This window comes from Anastrepha ludens, chromosome 3 (assembly GCF_028408465.1).
Source record: "Anastrepha ludens isolate Willacy chromosome 3, idAnaLude1.1, whole genome shotgun sequence".
Taxonomy (NCBI): Eukaryota; Metazoa; Arthropoda; class Insecta; order Diptera; family Tephritidae; genus Anastrepha; species Anastrepha ludens.
In genome coordinates, this window is record NC_071499.1 from 69154085 (window position 1) to 69178597 (window position 24513).

General features: G+C 37.4%; 1 protein-coding gene and 1 long non-coding RNA gene across 2 annotated transcripts in view; one reads left to right on the forward strand and one right to left on the reverse strand.

The window, feature by feature from the left end:
* Window positions 1-24513, reverse strand: part of LOC128858184 (lachesin) — a 123755-nt gene that overhangs the window by 8012 nt on the left and 91230 nt on the right. The gene's annotated exons all lie outside the window — the stretch shown is intronic.
* LOC128858185 (uncharacterized) lies at window positions 1233-24343 on the forward strand. Its single transcript, XR_008453988.1, has 3 exons — window positions 1233-1851; window positions 23803-23928; window positions 24083-24343. It is a non-coding gene; the product is annotated as an uncharacterized LOC128858185 (long non-coding RNA).

Below are 24513 nucleotides of genomic sequence, written 5' to 3' on the forward strand. Positions count from 1 at the left end.
AGATATGAAATTAAAAAGATAGTAAATGTTAAGAAACTATTCAAAATCGAGCTGATTATTAAAGTAAACTGGGGCAACTCCGGCCATTGGTACACAAACAACTTGAAGATGCGAAAAAGCATACATGCATCCTGAGATCTTTGACGTCTCAGACAAGACAGATGACAAGACAATAGCGTGTAAATTTCATACTATCAAAAATTTTTCGATGTACCACGAAGGCGTAGAGCCTCTACATGCCCAAAGGAGAGGAACCTGGACGCAGGTATTTGTTGAGTCAACAGACATGAACGCGGCTCCATTCTGATGAAATATCTTTCGGTCCCGGAGTGGAATTTAGACAAGCTGGAGGATTGTTATTATAGATCATGCCCCATATACCACTGGCGCGACGGTGCCTCCGATGATGTTTCTGACATTTTAATTTAAATCTCCTTCCAAAAAAATTAAAAAAAAACCCTCGAATGGCTAGCGATCACAATCTGGACAGAAAGGTACGAGAACGAGAACGAGGAAACTCCACCATTTCAGCCATTCACGGTGGAAAGACGAAAAGAGGGTATACAAATTTACAGCACATGAAGTGCATAATGGGTCAACACCAGCCAAAGTTTGTACTGGTATCGCACGATACTTCATAAATCTCCTAAAGAATAAATTGAGAAAGCTTATAGGTATCCTCAAGGGTCATTGCAGACTGCGAAGCCATTTTTTAACATGCCACCTGCCAGCCTGGTTGTGGAATGTAACACTTCTCGAGAAGGATACGGAAATAGCTTAGTCCAGCGAGAGCGAAGATAGCTCAAATTCATTCACTATAACCCAGTTCGCTTTTAGAATTCATAAGGCACTGTATCTGATTAAAGTATCTTAAAGAGAAGTGGACCTGATAAATCTTCAGGACGATCACAGCGTGAATCGGATCGAAATTTTATTGATTTCGGTAAAACTTAATAAAATTTTTGGAGAATTTGGTTAAGAGCTTTGCTCATTGGTTTTTGTTTTAACAATTAAATTTGATAAACCGTAGTTTTAGAAAAAAAATTGTGATTCCTAAACTTTCCAACCAACTATAGAATATACAAAATTTTGTATTTAGTGACTACGAAACTAATAAAGAACTCTTTTCAAAATTAGTCAAATCCAAACTGGATTTTTCGTATTCCTTTGATTTTTTCTGTACACATATGCAGTTGTTTTTTTTTAATTTTTTGTAACTTCAAAGTAAATCAACAATCAATAGAAATTCGTGCCACACCTTTCGAAAAGTTTACGTGACTTCAGAGTCGAGTAAAAACTGACCAGAGGCAACATTTAATACTACTAACAAACACATACGCATGGATGCAAATAACCAGCAGTAGTAGGAGCAAAATCACACATTCACACAAATTTTCATAGAATTTGTGTGTCTAAATCGACTGACTGTGGTTCTTGGCAACGTTTGAGTACTGTGGTTTTGCTGGATATTTTAGAAATTGCAGCAACAAAGATTCTGGAATGAAAGCACAGATCAGCAAAGACCGACGATACAAATAATAATAACAAGACAAAATAGTAATGAATGCCACCAACAATACCAACAACAGCAACAACATCAAAAAATCAGTTCATCAACTCGATTTCGAGTTCGAGTTCAGTTCGAAGGCATTGAAGTCAATACAATTTGGAAAATATTTGGTTGTAAAATGCTGAAGTGAAGTAGAAACCACAGAGCAACCGAAGCGAGTGACATTTTGTTATTATTCCAATGAAGAATGGTCACTGAGATGTGTGTACAGTTGAATGTTTATACTGAAACCCGTAGAGGGAGTGCAGTGAAGTCTTGCAGCATAGAGTGAGGAGTGTAAGGTAAGAGGCTATATTCAAATGAAGTTGGAAGTTGAGGAAGACTCACATATGTAGAAGGAAGGAGCAACAAAGGCTATTCAGCCATTGGACATATACATAGATTATCACTGCAGGTATTTATATACCTAATGCACTCATTGAAGTTGTGAACTCATTGATGTTGCACAAATACTTAGATGCGTACATAGGTACTTATGGTGATAACTTTAGGTCATTTTACTATAATCGAACTAGCACGTTTACATTTTTCACAGAGAAAAATAAAAACTTTGACCCTTACGTTATAGTCTTTAATTTTTTTTCGCTTCTTGATGATATCAATTTCGGCATTAAGGAATAATTAAGTTAGAGAGGCCAAAAATCGATAACTAAAAATCCATAATTCGTGACAAATAACTCCAGATATTAATAATACTCCTTCAACCGTCTAAGTTAGGAAGTTAGGAAGATTTATCATAAGAGTCAGGTAGAGAGCTACGACTGTAGTGATTTCTTTACTGAAACGAGGGGTATTGCCTTCGAAAGAGTACTCCATACTAAAAAGCTGACGGTCGTCGGAGTTTAACGTATGCGTACTTCTTCTATAGCAACGTCAGTATCACTGTTTAGTAGGCCCATCTCCTTGGTGTTGCTCAGATATTTAATGGTTTAAATTCGGATTTTACTTAAACCATTTTAGAAATATGTATAATCAAGGTAAGGACTTGTTCACATTTATCAAGGACTACTTGGAAAGGGCGTAACTTCAGTGTAGTGAGAGAGTTACAACTTTTGAAGTGCAGCACAGGCAGAAGTTTGTATTTACATGCTGTTAAGGCGTTTGAAGCCCTCTGGGAACATCAAATTATAGGAATAAATTTCTAAATTTCTAAAAAACAAAAACATTATTTCCAATCAGAGCCCTTCTACCAACCCTCCTCTTCTGGACGCATTTGACTTCCTCATTCGGTGAAACCACTCTGTTTCGTTACTGAAACTCTAAAAATTCCAATCCACAACTGACTCCAAGAGATAGACATTCAAACTAATGCTTTTTAAGGCAATGATAGCGCGTTTCCATCAAAGCGAGACAGAGGCCGAGATGGTGCTCAACGTTCTCCGCATCCATCTCATCTGTTCAGCTGCGACAAAATCCATTCGAAGGGAAGTCCAATCGCTTACTGTACACCCACACAAAGTTGAAGCACCTGCAGTAATGTTTAGCAAGGAAACTTATGTATTTTTTCACTGATTCTTGTTTCAGAACTATCTTGCCACCCAATATGTGAGCTTCCTAACGGCCCAATGAAAGCAAGCCGACCTTAGTAAAAGTTTACATGAAGAGAGAGGTTTCGTTTTTTGTTTTAACTCCTTCCTAGACGTTGTTCCTAGGATTATCTATTTGCTGGAGAATCCACACTTTTTGGGGGCACTTCGTAGGTAGGTTATTTAAGAATCTTCTACGTACAGACGCTACCTCCGAAGAGGTGTTGTTATTACATTGCAGGAATTTTGGCACCGCTTGACTGTCAGAATGTATTGTGAGAGGAGTGTAGAGGTGGACTAGATAGACTGGTTAGACAGGGTCACAATTAATTCAGTCTGAAAGACGCTAGACTGGTCTGGAAATCATAAAATGGTTCAGTAAAAATCATACTGAGTAAATCTTGATGCCTTATTGGTCCTGGATCTATAATAGATAAAAAAGTTCTCTGTTTTCCTCCAGTTGGGATACTTTTGAACATGAACATGTCACTGGTTCCCAGAAAAATGGTGTTGCCTGGTCCCGTTCTACGCCGATTTTTATTCAGTTACCATTATTTTAGTGTTCATGAAAGTTATTTTTTTTTTTAATTTTTGGAGACTTGCAAAAAGATGTGTTTTCATTGCATGGAGCATCTTATTGACATACATATATATAAACTATGATTTTTTTTATTTAGCAGTTGGGAGTAATTCAGTTAGAGAGATCTACGTCTGGTCAAACCAGCAGCCTAGATTGGGTCGTGATTTTTTATCGCTAACTAATTGTTCTCTCTCTGAAGCTCAACCAGGCGGGGCGATGGTTTTATAAAGTGAATAAGGTCCCTTAAGTCGAATTCGATCAGATCGTTGTCGTTGAAGACCGTCTGGCTAAAACATGCGTCCGAAGATTGAACATTGACATGCAGAATCTTTCAAGCGACGCATCTAGAAGTTGTTTTAAAATAAAACATGCAACAATTTAGATTCTTTCAGGTTGCCCTATTTTCAGTCAAAATATGAATCTTAACAATTGTAAGTTAAAAATGATATCATTTAAATGTCCCCCTTTAGCATGCCCACAGGTATAGTTTCCCAAAGAGATTTATGAAATCCTAATTTTTGAAAACGTCGAGGTATTGATAGAAACACTTTGCGCTACAGAAGCAATATTCTCAACCGAATGTCTAGTTTTTGATCTCACAGTCCTTTTTCTATCCTGCACAGAACCAGTTTCTTCAAATTTGTTCCACAGCCTTTGAATTGTCGGCTTTGCTTTGAAATATCGACTATTTCATAAAAAGTTTGAATAATTTTAGCGCGTTGTTCCATCGTGTAACATAAAAAGAAGGTAGGAAGATAGGAATTATTCACTACTGACATCTAGGCGTCACTTTTGAAAGACCCTTTTTATTATGGAACGCAGTACCGTCAACTTTTGGCACATTTAACATAAATCTAAGTCTCCGAATACAATTCTGTTGAGGTATTTAGACCTTTATCCTTGCCGCCGGGTTGATCGCCAAGGAACTTTTTGAACTGTTACAGTTCAGGCAAGTGTGCCAGATTTTTTATTGGCCTCAACATTGGTATATTCTGGAACCCACAGTGTTATGCCTACCCAGCTCACTCAATCTGTATGATTGCACGCAAAATCATCGAGTTTACCTACAGTGCTGGTCTTGATTTGCTGCTTGCCTCTATGAGGAGATGAATACATTGTTTTTCATTGTCATGGTGGTATGGTTTTCTTATTGGCTTTAAGAGCTTTTGGATGGGATTCGTTACTCTTAATATTTTTAGAAAACATGCGAGGAATAATGTTGATCCACAAATTGAGAAACCTACAGTTTTAAGCCCATCCCAACGGCAGATGGTTTTTACGAAGAGCTTTTTCATAGCAGAAATATACTCGTTGGTTTGCCATTGCTTGCCGAGGGGCGACCGCTGTTAGATATAACTTTTTCTATCTAGGAATAATATTTATAGTTAAGTTGCTAGCAGGCATGATTCCTAGCTCAATTCTTCTAGGAGGAAGCTTCCGTTTGAGTATCAAAGACTATTTTTTTATAACCTTTTCAGCAAATTACGACTTTATCGAACCATTTCTGTACTTATGCCAAGATTTCAAGTCTCATTCCATAACTTTTTGTGCATCGGATTCGCTTTACTCACAAGAAAAGAACTAACAATCGTACACCTCCAAATTTGTATACAGTTGATGCCTTTTTCCTTTAGCTAAACACTTTTAGATCCCAACGCGTAACAAATTTCTGCCTTCCTTGATCCTGCACCGCAATAAAAATGGATTGTTCGTCATGCAAATTACGCACCTCATTTCGTTTGGCGTGCGGAGGGTACCTAAACGCTGGGTTTAATACTGTTAGTCGCTATTTCTATTTGTTGTTCTGGCTTCTCTGCCTGTCTTCTTTTCAGTTGTCGAATAAATCTTTCGCCTTTTTCATAATCATAAGACACCCCCAATTTTTCAAAGTATTTAAATGTATAGATTTCAGAGGAAAATAATAATTTTACACATCGATTAAAGTAACAAAAGTTATCTGTTTCAATACAGAATTTAGAACTTTTTTTATTACATAAAGAAAATGTTTAGCAAAAACGTATTCCCAGACGTTTCAAAATTATACGACACTGTTTACTTAAAGTGATGGTTTAATAAAAGTATACTTTTACGATTTTTGTTTATGTCGTCTAGAATATTTTAGTATTCTGTGGAGGCACCATTTGCTTTAGCGACATAAAATAATCTTTTTTCATCGACTCTGCTAACTTTTTAAGTAAATTTACATCTAGAGAAGCCCATTCTGCTTGAATTGCCGCTTTAAGCTCGTTGGTGTTGTCAAACTGGCGATTGTTGGCGTAAACTCTTCTGACTAATATACCCCAAATGTTTTCTATTGGGTTTATATCCGGAAAACACGCCGGCCAGTCCATAGTTTCTAGGGAACAATCAGTCAAATACTGTGTTGTTTCCTTGCTTACGTGGATTCGGGCGTTGCCTTGGTGAAAAACGAAAAGCACTTCCCGATTATCCTGAATAAAAGGAAGGAGACTATTTTCCAAAACGTTTTCGTAGTCCCCACTATTCATTCGCGATGATATAAACTGTATACCAAAAGTTGTTTTCGTGGTAAATGCACCCCAAACCATAACAGAACCTCCACCGAAGTTGCGCTTGGAAAATAAGAGGGGGCTCTTGCGCAAATCTCTTTCCAATAATTTAAAAAACCATCGGGTCCATCCAAGTTCCATTTTTTTCATCCGAAAATATAACCTTTTTAAAAATAATGTGAAATTGGGGAACATTAAAAATATTTCCAATATGTTACTCTGTCCCAGTTTGTGTCTAGGTGTTTTTCTGCGAACCGAAGACGCGCCAGCTTGTGCCTTGGCAAAAGATGGGGTTTTTTTTTTCTTATTTTTGTTAATTTTAAATGATTGCACCTCTGCAATGTTGTTTTTGAGACCTTATTTTGAACAATAGCAGCCAAGTTGGCGCATCGAGTTAGAAGCTTTTCTTATGATTGCTCGCTGTTCTCGACTTGATCGTGATAATTTTCTTCCAACGGGCTTCAAAATGTTGTTATTTTCAGGACTCCGTAAAAAATTCCGGATAAAACATCGACTTCTGCTTGTTTTTTTGCAATTAATTTGATTGACAAGCCTGAATCCTTATAGGCCAAAATTTTTCCATGCTCCTCTTGTGATAATATAGCATTTTAGGTTAAATTGAATAAAATTATAATTAAAGTCATCCAAAACAACAATCAGCTCCTTCTATCTCTTCAGAAGCTTATTTTCGACTAGTGTCTTATCATTATGAAACGCCAGAAAGACTAGTAAAAGTAAAGCTTCTTGGAAAAATATAACGGCTCTACAAAATAGAGCGAGCTTTCTCAAGAGAAACAATTGGTGGTACTCTATAATGGTTAAAATGACGCCACTCCGGAAAGTAAAAGCGAGCTTATGGTAGTTCAAAAATTGTATACCAAAGGTGTCTTATGATTATGAAACGCACCTTATTTGTAGTTCTGGCTTTTATCTCATTCAACCTGCACTATCGTTGCTTCGAACCGACACATTTCCGATTCATTGTAAAATTATGACTCACAAAATGTAATATAACTAAAATAAGTGCTACCCTAATGTATTCAATCACGAGCTTGGCGCTGCACTAAGAGGTTTATTGTCTCATTTGTTGTCGGTTTATAAAGCGCTAGCAGCAACAACAGAGACAATAATGAAAGAGAAAAATAAAAGCAACAATATCCACAAAATTGCATATTCCTATCAGCAAATACCACAACAAAATAGTGTAGTACAAAAGCAGAATAAGAGTGAAGCTAAAAACTTCGAAAACTGTGGTCAGCCGCACTCACCATAGCAAAGTTAAAATGACAGTTGATTGCAGGTCAAGCTGCATGCACATGTTGCATGCAACAATTATTTGTATGCTGTCACCGAAAAGCTATGTGCAGGTGCAAGTGCACTTTGACTATTAGTGCAGTGCTGCCCGGATGTCTCAATTTTCATTACATCCCCATGCAGGCGAGTAGGTTAGCGTGTGTGTGTGTGTGTGTGAATGTATTTGCATTTTCACATTGATTTGGAGATTTTGAGATTTTAATTGATTTTCGCACAAGAATGCGTGCCACTTGCGGCTGAAAAGTGGCAGTTGACGACGAAGTTGCAAGCAGACGAAACGTGTCTCCAAAGGTGTATTGTATGTATGTATGGATGTATGACCGTATGCACTTGGAATTGTTTGTATCAATAGGTTTACATGTACATATGCACATACATACGTACATATATGCTACTAAGCGATAATCTATTGAAGTCGATTTAATTGAAATTCCAAAAGCAACAATTTTCAAAAGCTCTTTTAAATTTTAAATTGGATTTGCTTGGCAAATTTTGGAAATATTGTAACTTAACATGCACATATATGTATATGCATATTCGCTCATTGTTAGCAACAATGCAATTGTTAGATGGACTTGGATAATAATATTGCATTTTGCAGCAGTTAATAAAAGGGAAGTGCGCTTTCATTTCCAGAGTGTAAAAATTTTAAATCAAATTAACACATAAGTTTAAGGAAAACTTTTCAGGAGATCAGTAGGCGTGAAAGCAGACACTTTTTTTGTTAACTTGATAAAGGAAACTAAGGATAGATAGATTGCATTGTTGTTCATATTATTGGTAACGAAAATTGTTATGAAAATTAAAAAGAAAAATTATAAGTTGCTTGCCATGAAAATATTAAATGAAATTTTGAGCTTGTTTCAATTAGATATTTTTGCTTCTAATAACTTTCTAATGGTTGGTTTTAATATATAGTTATTCTTACGAGGGTTGCTGCTAAGTTTTCGGATATGACAATACTCATGTCAAATATGTTTAACTTGGAAAAACTCTTCTTTCAAAAGACGCGCCTTAATGTTGTTTTCAAGTAAAACATGTACACATTTAGACTTCTTAGGTTTCACTTTCTTTTATTCAAAATACAGCTCTTAACAATTATATGTGAAGAAATTATTTATTATTTAATTCGTGAAACTTCCTAAAAGTACATATACAAACATTAAGAATTGAAAAATGCAAGCGTAAATTTCGAAGATGTGCCGCTCTTAATTAGAACGTAGGAGGGAAATATGTGGAATATGTGAAGAATGGCTTCATTTAAATGTCCACCAGGTCTGTAGGTAAAATCCGGCAAACAGTCGATGTTGTTTGGTGCGGGTTGTTCAGCAACACTTTGCGCTACACCAGCAATATTCTCAACAGAATATCCAGTTTATGGTCTGCCACCCCTTTTTCTATCCTCGACAGAACCAGTTTCCTGAAATTTTTTCACCAATCTTTGAATTGTCGACTCATTCGTTTGATTATTTCTCCGAAAAAGGATACGAATTTCGTCAATCTATTAGAAGTATTTTCGTAATAAATTTCAATAATATGACTGAGTTGTTCTACCGTGTAAAGTTGTACATCTGTCTACTTGACAAATATCAAAGACGATATGGAAAAGGTATCTAGAAATTATTCACTACTGACATGTTAGTGGTACTTTTGTTGGCCCCTTTTTTATCGTAAAATTCTTATTTTTATTCAAAATATCTTTTAATAAACTTGCGCTTAATTTCTTTTCCTCCTGTAAATACATAGCATGCTTCGCTTTCTTCATACTTCATTTACCGAGCTAATTACTGCATCTCTAAAAAGGCATCTAAAATGGTTCATACCTATACAGCGTACACTGCGTTCGTACTACAGTCATACAATGCTCCAAGGCGTTGCGTGAGGAAACCCTGCCCTATAAGACCGACTCCTTCTAAGCGTCCTAGAGTTCCAAAGCTCAATAAATTGATTCACCTAGAAGCTCATGCAACACCCACTCATTCCTCGGTCCCTCCACTCTCTCTAAGTTATACAGTAATTGTACGCAGTGGGTTTAGTCATATGAGTGTTTTTTTTTACGGTCGAGAAGCGTATCAAACGACTGACATGCCTCCTATACAATTTTCTTAGCTCTCACCGCAAAGCGGTTAACTGAGTGAACTTTATAAGCCAATGAGCCTCGAAATCATTGTCTGGATTTCTTCTCATGCTAATGCGTCTAATACTGAATTGCTGACATCTACATTTAGTCGGGTTCTTGCGCACAGAAGCTATATTCTATTTATATAACTGGTACGTACATCTTTTATTGGGCATTGCACCCACTTCTAATTTGTGGTGTGCAACTAGAAGTTGTTTCACAAATAGAGGGGCAATCCTTGTACCATTCACCTGGAGAAGGAAATTATCTGTGAAACAACCGAGTCTAGGCAGTACAAGGACCACTTTTTCTAAATAAGCAAGATAGCTTGGCAGAGCTCTTATTTGTAATGCTCACTTAGATGCTGTTACTAATAGCGACGAGAAGAAGGGTTCTATCTCCCAAAATTACTCACTTGTAATTTACTACTGTTATGTAATTCGGCCGCCGTAGCCGAATGGGTTGGTGAGTGTCTACCACTGAATAATGCACGGATTCGAATCTCTGTGCATGAAATACCAAATAATAGGAAAAGTTTTCTCTAATAGCGGTTGCACCTCGGCTGGTAATGGCAAACCTTCGAATGTATTTTGGCCATGAAACAGCTCCTCGCAAAAGAGAATTTACCGTTTGGAGTCATCAAGACGAATAGGACGGGAGCTCGGCCATTGGATATTTGGCCGGGTGTAATACCTAATATTTATACAAATATGAAACCAAAAGTCTGTCACCAATGCTTCCTTAGCAGCATGTCCTAAAACTAGTCAAAGAACTAAGTTAAAAGAATTTTTTAACTAAATTTGTGTGGGTCGGCATAATTGGAGCAATGAGAACCTGCCCAATCTATACACTCATTGCGCTTCGAGGCATGCACCCCTTTCCTATTATGATAGAAAAGGAGGGTATCTTAAGAGCACTGACACTTAATAATATTTCTAACAAAGGGATTGGGAATTTCACAGGACCTATGGAAATATCAAAGAAATTAATAAACAATCCTCTAGTACAAAATCGTAAGGGAATAACTACTGTGCTAAATATATCTATGAATTTTAAGATAATTATAATAATTTAACTTTAGATCGCACACTCCGGCTGATAGGTGACTCATCCATTGAATTTAACTCGGGAGTTAGGAAAACAGATGAATCGAAGCTTGCGGGTCATAAGGGTAGTGCGGAAGTTTCTGGCTGGAATTTAAAAAAATTGGGACCTTTGGGCGTCTATCCCAGAATCTTTCAAGCAGGAACCCAAAGAATAGAAATTGGTGGCAGAGAATGCTGTAAAGAGGAACGAGTTCGCACGAGCGCATTTGCATTTTATCATACAGCCAGGCAGTCTTATGCCCAATGCATTCTCACATTACAATATACATGCTCAATATCCTGGGAACAAGGAACAGGCTTCGTTTGTTAAGCTGGGTAGGATTGCCTTAACGTCAAGATCCCATGGATCAGAACTCTTTTGCGGGTGCACCAAACCCATGTAAAGGAATTTACCAAAGGCTTGTAGGTCAGAGAACTCATACGACACTGCTTGGAGAGTCCAGGAGAGGGATATCCTTATCTCCAGGAGAGCATCAAATACACTCGTAAACTGTTACTCGCTCTGATTGGGTACGGAACAATGTAGTCTTCATTCCCACTTCATGAAACTAAAATCAGTAGATTAAGGCATTTGCGGTTTTTATGAACTGGATATTGAAACAGCAGAACAAATCCACTGCAAATGTGCAGCTGTCGGAAGACAAATACTCGTACACTTAATTGGTGTACACTAAATCCATTAGTTATATGGATCAAAAAACCTGAGGAGGTACTCAAGCTCACTAGAAGCCTCCAAATATGGGATAACTGTTAAGGAAAATAGGTCACATCAGAGGTCGGAGTGCATTATAGTCCTATAATCTATAAGAAAACGATATTCGTTTATTTTTACTAATTAATATCTAAAAAATATGAGATACCACTGAAAAAAATCCTCCAGTAGATAAAAAAAGTTCGTTCATATCAGCATTAAAATACTAATTTTCCCATTGAGGATTCTTAAGAAAAGTTTAACAAGCGGCCAATGAAGAATTGAATGACACCTTTATTTGATTTTCCTAGTAACAAATCACTTGGGGTAATAAACTTGAAATATTTAATAAAATAAAAAATTTATATTAATAACACCTTTCCAAAATGTGTTCAAGGTCATACTTGAAAGGCAAAAAAATGTGGATTTCCGATAGGCTTAGAATGATAGATTACCAGGTTTGCTATTTAGCTATGCTGGAAAACAAAAGATTGTGAGGGTATCTTTGGCTGCCACGTCACTTGGGAGATTCTGCAATCGAACTCTGCACGATCATTTCACATGTATTCAAACAGTCGTTCAGATAGCAACGAACCAACACGAGTAAAAACTGTGTTGCTTTTTTTCGTATATCACTAACACACTCTCCGTTTTTCGCAAACAAACCGCTTCGTGACCCAAGTGACGTCAGCCCATCAGCTGATTTTGTTAAACTCGTTCAGAGCCGATCCTCGTTCAGAGGGATCCTTTCCTGATTTCCCTTAATGTGAACTTCTCAAAATTTCCAATTCCAATTGACTTCCACAGAGAGATCTTCCAACTCATTAAAACGTTTTCTATGGAAAAATCAATAAATATTTATAAACTAATATTACTTTCGAATCGATTATTCAATTTTTACAGAACAAAACCGTTTATTTCGTATTATTTTATTCACCCAGTGTAGTCACTACTTCTTCCGCTTATAGGCAAATATTGACGAATCAATTTAAATTTGTCTTTTGTTTCACTTAAGCAGGTTGTTCCGATTTGCCTTCACTGTCATTGTGTGAGGGATATGAGTCAGGGTTTTGCACTTCACGCAGCTGCCTAACTATGGCTCACTTTGAGCTGTTATTGATTGTACAATGATTGAATCCACTCTTTACTCTTAACAATTTGTGTGGATGAAGCAAACAATTCAATTCAAGTGACCAGAATTGAAAAAATTGCATCGTGTTCCGCCAGAACTTTGAGAGTTTGGCTGCGAAGCATTAATTCATCCTCCATGTACTCCTGACCTGTTACCCTATCCAAATCATCGAAAGGTCGAAAAAATCGATTTTTTTTTTTTTCCTGAAATCAATAGCTTAGATATTCAAGAACATGAGACACAAATTTTCAGAGTTAAATTCCAAGTATTTGCAGAGCTACAGAGCCGAGCGTAGTGCGGCGTCGAGCAACCGTGCGCTTATTGTTGTAGTGTATTGTTTCTGTGTACGTCTCTGTAAGTGTTTGTTTCTCGGCTTTTCATTTTCACGATTTTACCTAATTTATGTACACGATTGCAAAAAAACTAAACGAGCTATCCATTTCATTCAAAATGCGTTATCTTCAGTATTGTCTCTTCTATGTGAACTAAAAAAAACATCCAAAAACTTTTTTTAAGCGACTTTTTTACCCAGTTGAAGAGTTTTTTTTTCCTTGAAAAACCACTTTTTTTTTCTACCTTCCCCAAAAATTCGAATTTTACGTGTTTCTCCCAATTTTCTTAGTTCACATCGAAGATAATTACATCAAAATTAATAATCTTTTTTTTTTTTGTTTTCAGATGAAAATTGCAAGTTGTATCTTGTACAGAAGTTGGATACTTCAGTGGCAAGGCGCTCTGGGAATCTATTGATAACTCAGCTTACAATATATTGTTGGAGATTGTGCAAATTTTTTTTTTTTAGTTCAAATATATATTAAACTATCCCCAAAACTTCATTTGGCTAATTGTTTTTTTTCTCATCCTACAACGCTTCGCGAAAACTACTGAAGTTAGGACATCTAATTGGCCCGGCGGCCTTAAATAAAGTTGAGCCTAATAGAGATGTGCGTGTACCAGTTAGTTTAATGGACTTCGCTAAAAATTAAAAGAAAATTTTAATTTGTCAATACCACCAACAATAACATTTGTTTCTCATAGTTTTACCTATGTACTCGGGTATTCCTATAGCAGACACATTTGATTTTGGACATAAAGGTATGCTTAACAAACATATTTACATTACATAACAAATACATAAATTGGGTCCTGACTTCTACGAGTTCAAAGCAACAGATTCCATTAAACAACTTCAAATATTCATGTTCCCACACACACATACATACATACTATATGAGGTAAGTTATTCCATTGTAGCTTAAACGAAATCTTTCATCGCCGACAGGTCATTTAGTAGATATTTTTGGAACACTGTGGGTCAATCGTAAGCTGGGAGGTATACAAATTTTTCAAAAATTGCTCCGTTCTCTTTCCATCAGTGCTTTGTCCAGGCTGGTGTTTTTGAATTTTTGCACTACGACTACACATTCATTGGGGCTGGGTTGTGGCAAACAAAGCCACAAATAGGCACTAATGATGCTGCTGTTGGAAAGACACGTTAATATGAGGCTGCAGTGAATCAGTATATACATATATGTATACGAGTATATGTATGTGGAGCACATGAATATATGAATGACACTAGAAAGACTGCTGCACATTGATCTGTATGTTTGAATGTGCGGGAGAGTGTGTTAGGATAAGGAGGAGAGCAGGCCATCGCCCTGCATCGAGTAGGTATGAATATAATGTAGGCTTGATTTAAATGTCGTATGACATTCCCCGGTCCACTACACTCATGTTCCCAACTCAATTTTCTAACGCCACACATTTTGCATCATCCTTCCTTGTATATCCCAATTGTGTATGTGGCTGAAGAGCTCAGAGTTCTTCTACTGAGAAGTTTTACCGTTTCCACTATCAAAATCAATAGATTTTTATACACATAAAATACAAAAATATGCAGCGAATTTCAGCTCGAACTTCCGGACCGATAAATTCAATGCAGAATTGCAAGTGGCGTAATTTGTCGAAATTACATGTTTGAGAGATCTAAACCATCTATTCGCATATTGCCCGCTATTAACAGCGAGCGCATGTTCGCAGAAAATATCACTTGTTGAATATTCTGTGGATTTCCGTTGCTGTAAATCAGAATAATTTCCTTATTTATGAAGTCACTTAATCAGGAAAGAGTCTGATCAATGAAGACGATTTTTTCCTAAAGGCAGCACTTGGAATATTTGGTGAACAAAGCACTGATGTTGGTAATAATTTTAAGAAATCTGAATTTAAAAACTCAAGCACTGTTAATCACTTAAAATTTACCATTAAATTCTGATTATACGTTCCGAAAATTAATTAAAAATCCTTAGGCTTTAAATTTCATACGCAGTGCATTTGTATGTATGTATGTATGTAACGGAATCTTTGAGCTTAATTCTCACTGGCTTCTAAATATCTGATCGACTTGGAATTTTGCACATCTATCAAGGACCGATGCCAATGCAATAATTTGATAAAAGTTTTCCTTTATCCTTATTAGGATTGCCAGGATTAATATTTTCTTTTTTTACCTATGGGCAAAAAGTAAGGTGAATTTGGTTGTAAAATGAAAAATCTTTATTTATTCTTGTAAATCAATTTCATCCCCTTCAAAATAATCCCCTCTCGATGAAATACACTTATGCCAACGATTTTTCCAATCCCCGAAACATGCCAAATAGTCCATTTCCGGTATATATCATATATCAGCACCTTCTTCGATTCAACTTTTATCTCCTCAATCGACTCGAAACGCGTTCCCCGGAGTGGTCTCTTGAGTTTTGGGAATAGCCAGAAGTCACACGGAGCCAAATCAGGCGAATACGGTGGTTGCGGAACGATATGCGTGGAATTTTTGGCGAAATGGTCACGAAGAACGAGTGCAGTGTGAGACGGTCCATTATCGTGATGCAAAAACCAAGAGTTGTTGGGCCATAATTCTGGTCTTTTTAGATGAATTGCTTTACGTAAACGACACATAACGCTCAAATAATATTCCTTATTAACAGTTTGGCCAGATGGAAGGAATTCATAGTGCACCACACCACGAAAATCGAAAAAAACTGGCCAATGGAGTGGGGTAGTCATTTCTCAGGCTCCCTCCACGAAATAAGTTCTTCATCCCGATTACTTCTTTATCACGGCCGATAACTGCACTTTTGCATGACCACCGCGTGCACGTTTTACGAAGTCCAATCGTTGAATCCAATTTTCGACCACTCTTTTGCATAAATCGGCCGAAATTCCAGCAATTTCGCGTTCAATATTGGCTCTGAGCTCACAAATCGTCGCCGGCTTGTTATTGTAGACCAATGACTTCACATAACCCCAAAACGGGACGGCTTGTTAAATGGACCGTAAAATGGCCGTAATGCTCTTAAAGTAGCAGCAACAGAACGATTATTTTCATAAAAAATTTGCACGATTTGCAATCGTTGCTCAAGTGTGTAGCGTTGCATGATGAAATGTCTACTAATGAAGTTTACAAATGACAAGCGAAAAATAAAAAATATTGCGTCGTTCGCCCTCCCTATCGGAAAAAAGTTGAAGCGCACCTATTGTACAACCCTATATGTATATCAATGGGTGTGTCGCCTGCGATCATCATTGCAGCTTCGTACAAAGTGTTTTTGCATGCAAACATTTCGCCTATACTGGAGCTGTACAGCAGAGTGAATGTGATGACGGTAGTAGCCTGCATTTGATGCTTCTCGGCCCACCTACCTTCAGAAGCATTGTGTAGCACAGTATAGGACAATTTGTATTTTCTTATTTAATTTTAATAATTGTTTACGAAAATGTAGTTAATATAGTTCCTACAAAAATCATATGAATCTAAACTTCCATGATAATTTAAATCAGGTCTATATCATTCAGAACATTTTTCTAATAGCGGTCGCCCCTCGGCAGGCAATGGCAAACCTCCGAGTGTATTTCTGCCATGAAAAAGCTCCTCATAAAAATATCTGCCGTTCGGAGTCGGCTTGAAACTGTAGGTCCCTCCATCAAGATGCACACCACAAATAGGAGGAGGAGCTCGGTAAACACCTAACAAAAGTGTTTAGTTGGATGAGGATAGTGATGATGATAATATGAGTGCTTATGTATATGATAGTCAGCTGTCTTGTAGGGATTGTGCTGAATAACTTTTATTAATCAAATGTGCATTGAAGCTTGGGTAAAACTTTTGACGTGGCTAAGATATTTGGTGGCGATTGCACAATTAATATGCCTTGAAAGACCAAGCGAGGTAAAGTCCTAATCAATTTTTGAAGAACTACTTGAAATAAGAAACAGGAAATTATATCTGCGCTTTTGTGGCTAGTCCTATTTTCCATCATCCATCCATCCACCACTCGCACCATTGTCAGTTTAAATATCGAATTGTGGTCTTTAAATTTCTTCTCTCATCACGAATGCATCAACACGCTCCCCCCATTATAAAATAGGCGATATTTTGAAAATTCTATCGACCAAAAAGCCTTGCGGTCATGTCATCACCGCCGCTCAAATGCAATACTTAAAGGCAAGCATACATACGCACATCCAGCAACAATACACATACGAGTACATATATATAAAGTATCACACATGTTAGACTACAAAAACAAGTTGGTGAAATTTTAAAGGGCCACAAATTTTATGCCGCAGACTGACGCATTTTCATGGTCATTCAACTTAATGCTGCGAAAATGCAAAATTCAATATTTGTAGTCGTCCAACGGCAAACTGAAGCAAATGGATGAGGAAGAGTACTTAGTGCAGAGGCGAGTGCTGAATGTCGGACAATAGTCGTGCCTACCTGCCTGCTAAGTTGATTACAAATAAAAGTCGCGTTAAGTATAACCTTGATGCCCTGCCGATAAAGTGTAAGAGATGGAGGGGGGCAGTTTGTACGTGAGAGGTGTTAGCAAAAACTAAAATGCCACAAAAACACATATATATAATTGCGTGTGTGTGCTTGTTAGTTTTGCTGATGGACACAGAACATTGATGAAGCTGCTGCCCTCCATCCCCTTGCTGATGATGAAGTTGATGTAAGGCATAGTATTTAGATATGTATTAGTAACAGACAGGACTAGTGATCACTGCAATAGCAACGTTGACAATGTTGAATGCTGGTCAACATACACACAACGTGCCTGCTTTAGTGCTGTTTGGTCATTTTGAATATATGGAACGAATGCGTTTGTGTGTGTGTATGTGTGTATGCGAGCGTATGAATGGCAAGTGTTTGCTGAGTGTGGCTCATTGCTGGCTGGAGTGTTGCAACATTAATCAGGATAGTGAGTTATATATACAGCACACATACAAATGCATGTATGTACCAATGCTCGATGAGTATAATGAAAAATACTTAGTAAGCGAGTGTGTGTGTGTTGGGTATATTTCTTTGCCACATTTTGCGCGTTGCGACATTGTGTTGCTGCACAGCAGTCAACTGAGTGCCGGTGCGGTACGGTAGGTTGTTGTAATCCTGTGATATGTGTGTACAGACATACACATGTATGCGTTATGATTTTGCAGTAAATTGAACTATTTCTGGACTATCTCGATATTAGTCGGCTTTGACATGGTACTAGTCTGCGCAAGCATTCAACTGTCTAAATTTTAGTGATGCCATTGGTAATTGCAACACTCTTGGTAAAAATAGGTTGGAAAGTAATGAAATACATTTTTTTTTGATATTGTCTTTGTCTTTATTGAAATTTGTACAGATTCGAAGTTCAGAGAAATGCAGTGTTAACTACCTGAAAATGTCCCTTGAGAGATTGCTTCTCGAGGTCTAACTCCTTTATCCTGATTGCATTTTGAGCAGCGATGGAAATAACGTAAAAGTCGATGGGAAGTAGGAGCAGAAGGTCTATCAGGGCAGCACTGGGGCACGTTCTGTGCTCCGGTGATAGCAATACTTTGCACCCTCCCCAGTTTAGTGATATTAGAGCCCTTCGGAAGAGCTTTTCCGAACATATATTTGCAGGAGTAGAAAACTATGCTGGCCTTCTTTACCCGATTTTCAATGTGTTGCTTGAAATGAAGTTTGGAGTTAAGTATCACTACAAGATACCTCACTTCCGATGAAGGCGGAAGCCTGCAGCTTTATATTTGACTTTCACACTTATCAATGACTTTGAGTGATATTTTACTTATCAATACTCAATTAGGTGGCACTTATTGGTTCGTAACTTTGATAACTTGCTAAAATAATTTGTTAAAATGCTTATGATAAGCCCTCCCAAGAACCATAATCCAATTATCGGTTCAGGGTTTCCAGAATTCGTTAGATCAATTCAAGGCATCTTGCATAGAGTTATATTCATTACGGCTGCATTCGGGTTCGATTAAACGCAAAGGCAAAATATTATATTACAAGATATAATGGATTCTGAGCTTATTTGCACTACGACGTTCGCGAAAAAACCTAAACTAGGATAAAACATGCGCTATTTGTCCTATTTGAAAGCCACTTCAACGTTACTCAGCTAAAGAAGTTTTCTTCTTCATAAACCTCTCTAGAAGGTAGTTTTGTAATTAATTAAAGTTGACGCACATATTACTTTTTGAACAAAGTAATTTTGTATTGACAACTAAAAATAACCACGTTCTTCTGTCATATAACACTAAATTTTGAAAAGGAAAAAAGTGATATTTCTGTTATTCAAGGTAAAGTCTAAAATAAACAAGACGGAGATATAATAGAAACGACAGGTGCTTTGTTCTGATAACTTCGAGTTTATTTATTCAAAATAATAGTCCCTATTGGCCTCGATACACTGTTTTGGGCGATCTAAAAGCTTTTCGAAATAGTGTTTCAGGTCATTGACCGGAATCCGGAATGTCCTTCAGCATGTTGGTACAAGCTTTTTGCGTGGCCTCTATGGACGCAAAACGTTTTCCTTTCATGGCCAACTTTCCGAATAGGTAGAAGTTACAGGGAGTCAATCAGGCGAATACGGCGAGTGATTGATGGCTAAAATGCGATTTTTAGTCAAAAAATCAGTCACAAGAGTGGATTAATGAAATGGTGTATTATCATGCAATAAGCGCCAGCTTCCTCCTTCACGGTATTCAGGGCGAATTCGACGAATGCGATGCAACAAACGATTCAAAACGCCAAGAATTTTCTAGAATTGACGGTTTGGCCCGTTGGCAAGAACTCCTTGTGGGCAATTCCCTTGGAATTGTAAAAACAAATGAGCATCAACTTGATTTTTGACTTCTGAAATGAAACGTACGCAGACCTTTCGTAAGTAAAAAGGTAAACTTTTAAAAAATATACGGTGTCCTCGCCCTCTTTTAGTTAATTGCATGTATCTACACGACTTAATAAAACGACCCAATGCATTGTAGACGTACTGCTCCCTACCTCATTCAGATCTCACATAATTATTATTGAGATCAACTGAAAGCCACGCCCACTTTTTGTTTATGGAGACAAAATTTCCGTTCATCTGTATAATGTTAGCTATTAATCTAACAATGATTGTCTATTAGTTTGTTTGATGCCAAAAATCAATAGCCAGCCCAGATTACATTATTATAGAACTTTGCGCTAGTATATAATGTTCAATCTGGTCTGAATATAGCCTTCTCTACTTGGCGGCGGCCGTGGCCGAATGAGTTGGTGTGTGACTACCATTCGGAATTCAGAGAGAGAACGTCGGTTCGAATCTCGGTGGAAGATCAAAATTAAGAAAAAGTGATTTCTAATAGCGGCCGCCACTTGGCAGGCAATGGCAAACCTCCGAGTGTATTTTTACGGCTTAAAACTGTAGGTCCCTCCATTTGTGGAACAACGTCAAGACGCACACCACAAATAGGAGGAGGAGCTCGGTCAAACACCCAAAGAGGGTGTACGCGCCAATTATATATGTATATATATATATCAGGTGGCGCTGAAAAAATCCTCCTATCAGAAAATGCAATAAATTTTGCGATTGACCCCTAATGTCAGTTCTGTTTTGACATTTGTGTAGTAAACACATGCGAAATACACGTTAATAAACAATGTTACGCTACACTGCTCCAGAACGCGGAATATTGCTGACTATTTATTTGACCAATAATCGGTCGGAGACTTTGGCACAACGTGAATTTCGTCGCAGATTTCCTCGCCGTCCAACGCCTACTGGAGAAACACTGCGACGTTTAGCCGCTCGCCTCGAAGAGACTGGCACAACACGAGATGCTGCCAGGCGTGGCAGACCCCGGAGTAGCCATTCTGCAGAACGACGTGCCACGCAAATGGGTATCAGCCGACGGTTTTTACAGTGAATTTTGGTACAAGATTTGAAGATGTTTCCGTACAAAGTCCAGACGGTGCATCAGCTGTTAGCTGCTGCCCGCCAATCGCGTCTAACATACGCTCAAGCCATCCTTAATCACCACCATGAGGCCCATTTCCATCTTAGCGGGTACGTAAATAAGCAAAATGTACGTTTCTGGGGCACTGAAAATCCGCGTGTAACCCACGAAAAGCCATTACACCCGCTCAAAGTCACTGTATGGTGTGCTGTTTTCGCTGGAGGAGTCATCGGACCTTTTTTCTTCGAAGACGGCGCGGGCCAAACGGTTACTGTGAATGGTGAGCGCTACAGAGCAATGATCAACGAGTTCTTTTTGCCGCAACTTGATGAATTGGACGGTGCAACGGCACACACTGCACGTACCACAACCGATATGCTGAAGGATGCATTTCCCGGGCGCCTAATCTCCCGTTTTGGCGATTTGCACAGACCAGCAAGATCGCCTGATTTAACCGCTCCAGGCTTCTTTTTGTGGAGCTTTTTGAAGTCGCGGGTTTATGTCAACAAGCCTCAGACTCTTGCAGCTCTTAAAGACAATATCCGTCAAGAATGTGAGGACCTATCGCCGGAAGTTTTGGCCAAAGTGATGGAAAATGCCATAAAAAGGGCTCAAATGGCAATCAACTGTGGCGGCGTCCATTTACATGACATCATATTCTCGACTTGATGTAAAAAAAATTAAAAGACCAAATAAAAATAATCCACAAGAAGAATCAAAGTTTTTCATTTTTTTTTTAAATTACAGCCAAAAAACATCGCAAGGTTACTTTTGCGCCACCTTGTTTATATCTCGTGCTGCGATGCAATACCAAGCTTGTGAGTTATGGCCCACTAATAATAATAACTAATAATACATTTATATTTACCCATAATTATGGAAGCGCTCTAAGGCATATATTTCTTGTTTCGAGTTATTTAATGAATTGCATTTGAATAAATTAAAAAATATTTTTACGTTAAGCGACCTATGATTTTTTTTTAAACAATAACTTTAACGAAATAATTCATGAGCATTTATTAATTATTTAAAAAAAAACTAATCAATTTTTACCATTTTGAGTTTTAAAGACTCTTAAAATGCTCCATACATTCGTATGGTAGTAAACACTTAATGTCTTGAAGTTTTTCTTCCTTTACTAGTCTAATGGTAGTCTACAATGGAAGTAGCTCAACATTTCCGTAATTAAATAATATTTGGCCTTCCGCTTTTAGGTGAAAGATCCAAAACATGGAATTTATAATCATCGAAAGAAGAAAATAGAAATAGAAATAAAATCCTTGTCATGTATCAGCTTGTTATGTAGTTCAGAAACGCGTAAAAGAGGGCCCTGCGCCGTTTTATTTTCAAGTATGTTTATATAATTTCTTTACATTTTTAATTTAGACCAATTTCATAATTGGTGCTGAATGAATTCCATATAGTTTTGAAATTACAACCACCCTCTAATATTTCATTTTTGACGATATCATAAAAATTAGGTACATTAATTTAGTTAATAGTGGTAAATGTAGTGTGAAAAAAAAAAGTTTTTTAAGTCAGTTTTACGATCGAAAGTTTGCTATTGCCCGCTGAGAAGCGACCGCTATTAGAGAAAACTTTTTTTATTATTTGGTGTTTCATGCGCGGAAATTCGAAACTGTGCCCCTCCGAATGGTAATCATGCGCCAACTATTTCGGCTACGGCGATCGCTAATATTACATTTACTCAAGGAGGATAAATTACCAGGTTTGGCCTTCAGCTATAGTGAAATACGTAATTGAGCGTGTAACTTCGGCGGCCACATCGCTGGGTATTCCCACACTCGTGCAATTGGTCGTTGTTCAGGCGGCAGCGAAGGCTGTGTTGCTTTTTCCCTATATCACCAACACAAACTCGTAAACAAAGCGCTGTCAACCCGGTTACGTCAGGCAATCAGCTGATTCCATCAAATGTCCTAAAAGCTTGTAGACGGTCTGGTATTGGCCGGACCCTACGAGTTTTTTACACCGTGACATTTGCTGACTACGAAATTAAATTTCATTATCCAACACTAAACTTCTATATCAAAAGCAGTTATCGTATCCCAAGATTAGTACATATATGTATATATAATATGTAGTAGTCATATGTGAGACCAATGTTTTGTGCTTTCATCGGCCTTGACAACTGACCCATTTTACATGCATTTTACACCGGTTAAGATACAGTCACAGTCACTCGTACTTTTATGGACACTGCCAAAACTAATTTTTACTGCAGAAGTTCTTTTCGTACATACACATATGTACACATATACTTATGTGTAAATACCTTTGTGCACACATTGACGAAATGTGAAATACCAGTAGCCAACATAATGAATGTGAAGCGTATTTTTACTTCTACTTGCTACGTGATTTTTCATGATTTGCGTGACATTCGCTCATAGTGAGCGTTTATAAATTCACGCACATAAGCACAACCATACGTATGTGCCTACATGTGTTGTTGTTTGTGCTTGCATTTAGATATTCTGCAAAGCCAATGTCTGTGTTAGTAAATCGGATGCCTAAGCCAACACTTTTCGTTGGCATTTGTCATTGAAGGGAAGTTTATGGTTACTAAAGCAAGTAGAAGAAGATTTTTTCAACAAATTTAATGCGGCACATTGCATGCAGCATTATGGTTTTTCTAAGATAATTCTCTTAATTATTTCCTTTTCGAAATGCATAGACGGAAATGTTTCACCCACCTGTGTTCACAGGAATATTTCATTTATATTTACCTATTCTTTTTTTTAATATGCGAGGAAATATTAAATAAATACCACGAAATGTTGCAACATAACCTACATGCGGTTGGTGGTATTGTATTCAAATAACACTTAGGCATACATCCACATCTGTTGATTTCTATACATTAGTGTATGTTGCATACACCCATGCATACATATGGGAAAATCTTCTATGCACATTTATAATTTTCTAGGCATAAATAAAAGGCGGAAATGCATTGCATTTTCATATGAGGCAATTAATCAGACTTATTTGTACGGAAAAAAGTATGCAACCGCTGCAATGGTGCCAGTGCACACGTGCCACATGGTGTTTGAAGGTAAGAGCGTTACATATATTATATGTATGTATGTATGTATGTATGTATGTATGTATATATAGAGTAAACAATACTTTCTCTTGTATTTTCTCCTGTTTATTTCTTTTATTATTTTCACTGCGTTTCTGTTATTTTGTTTTGTTTTCTTTTGCAGGAAAAGTGTTTCGAGGGCACCGATGACTAGGGAAATCTGCTTTACTTTTTCTTTGCAAAAGCCGCAAAATAAAAGTGTTTCAAATATGCTGAAAAGAAAGTAGAATTTCGCGAGTTTTTCACAATTGCACTTTGCGATTCTTGCATTGCGTCTGTAGTGGGGAGAATTTCAGCTTCAAAAGCCATAAAAAGGAGTTCTATCCCTGCACCATAGAGAAGTGCACCATGTAGTGAAAGTAGTCAATACCTGAATTTCCTGCATACTTGAATGATGGACGATTGAAACAATCTGCATCGCGGTTAGCATTTATAGTGCCGTAGGAGTTGTGTGATGAACTACACCTGTGCTCGTAATAATAGCAGTGCAACATATAGTAATGTTTTGATAATTTATTTATTTTTTATTTAATACAATTTCAAAGATAAGGTCTT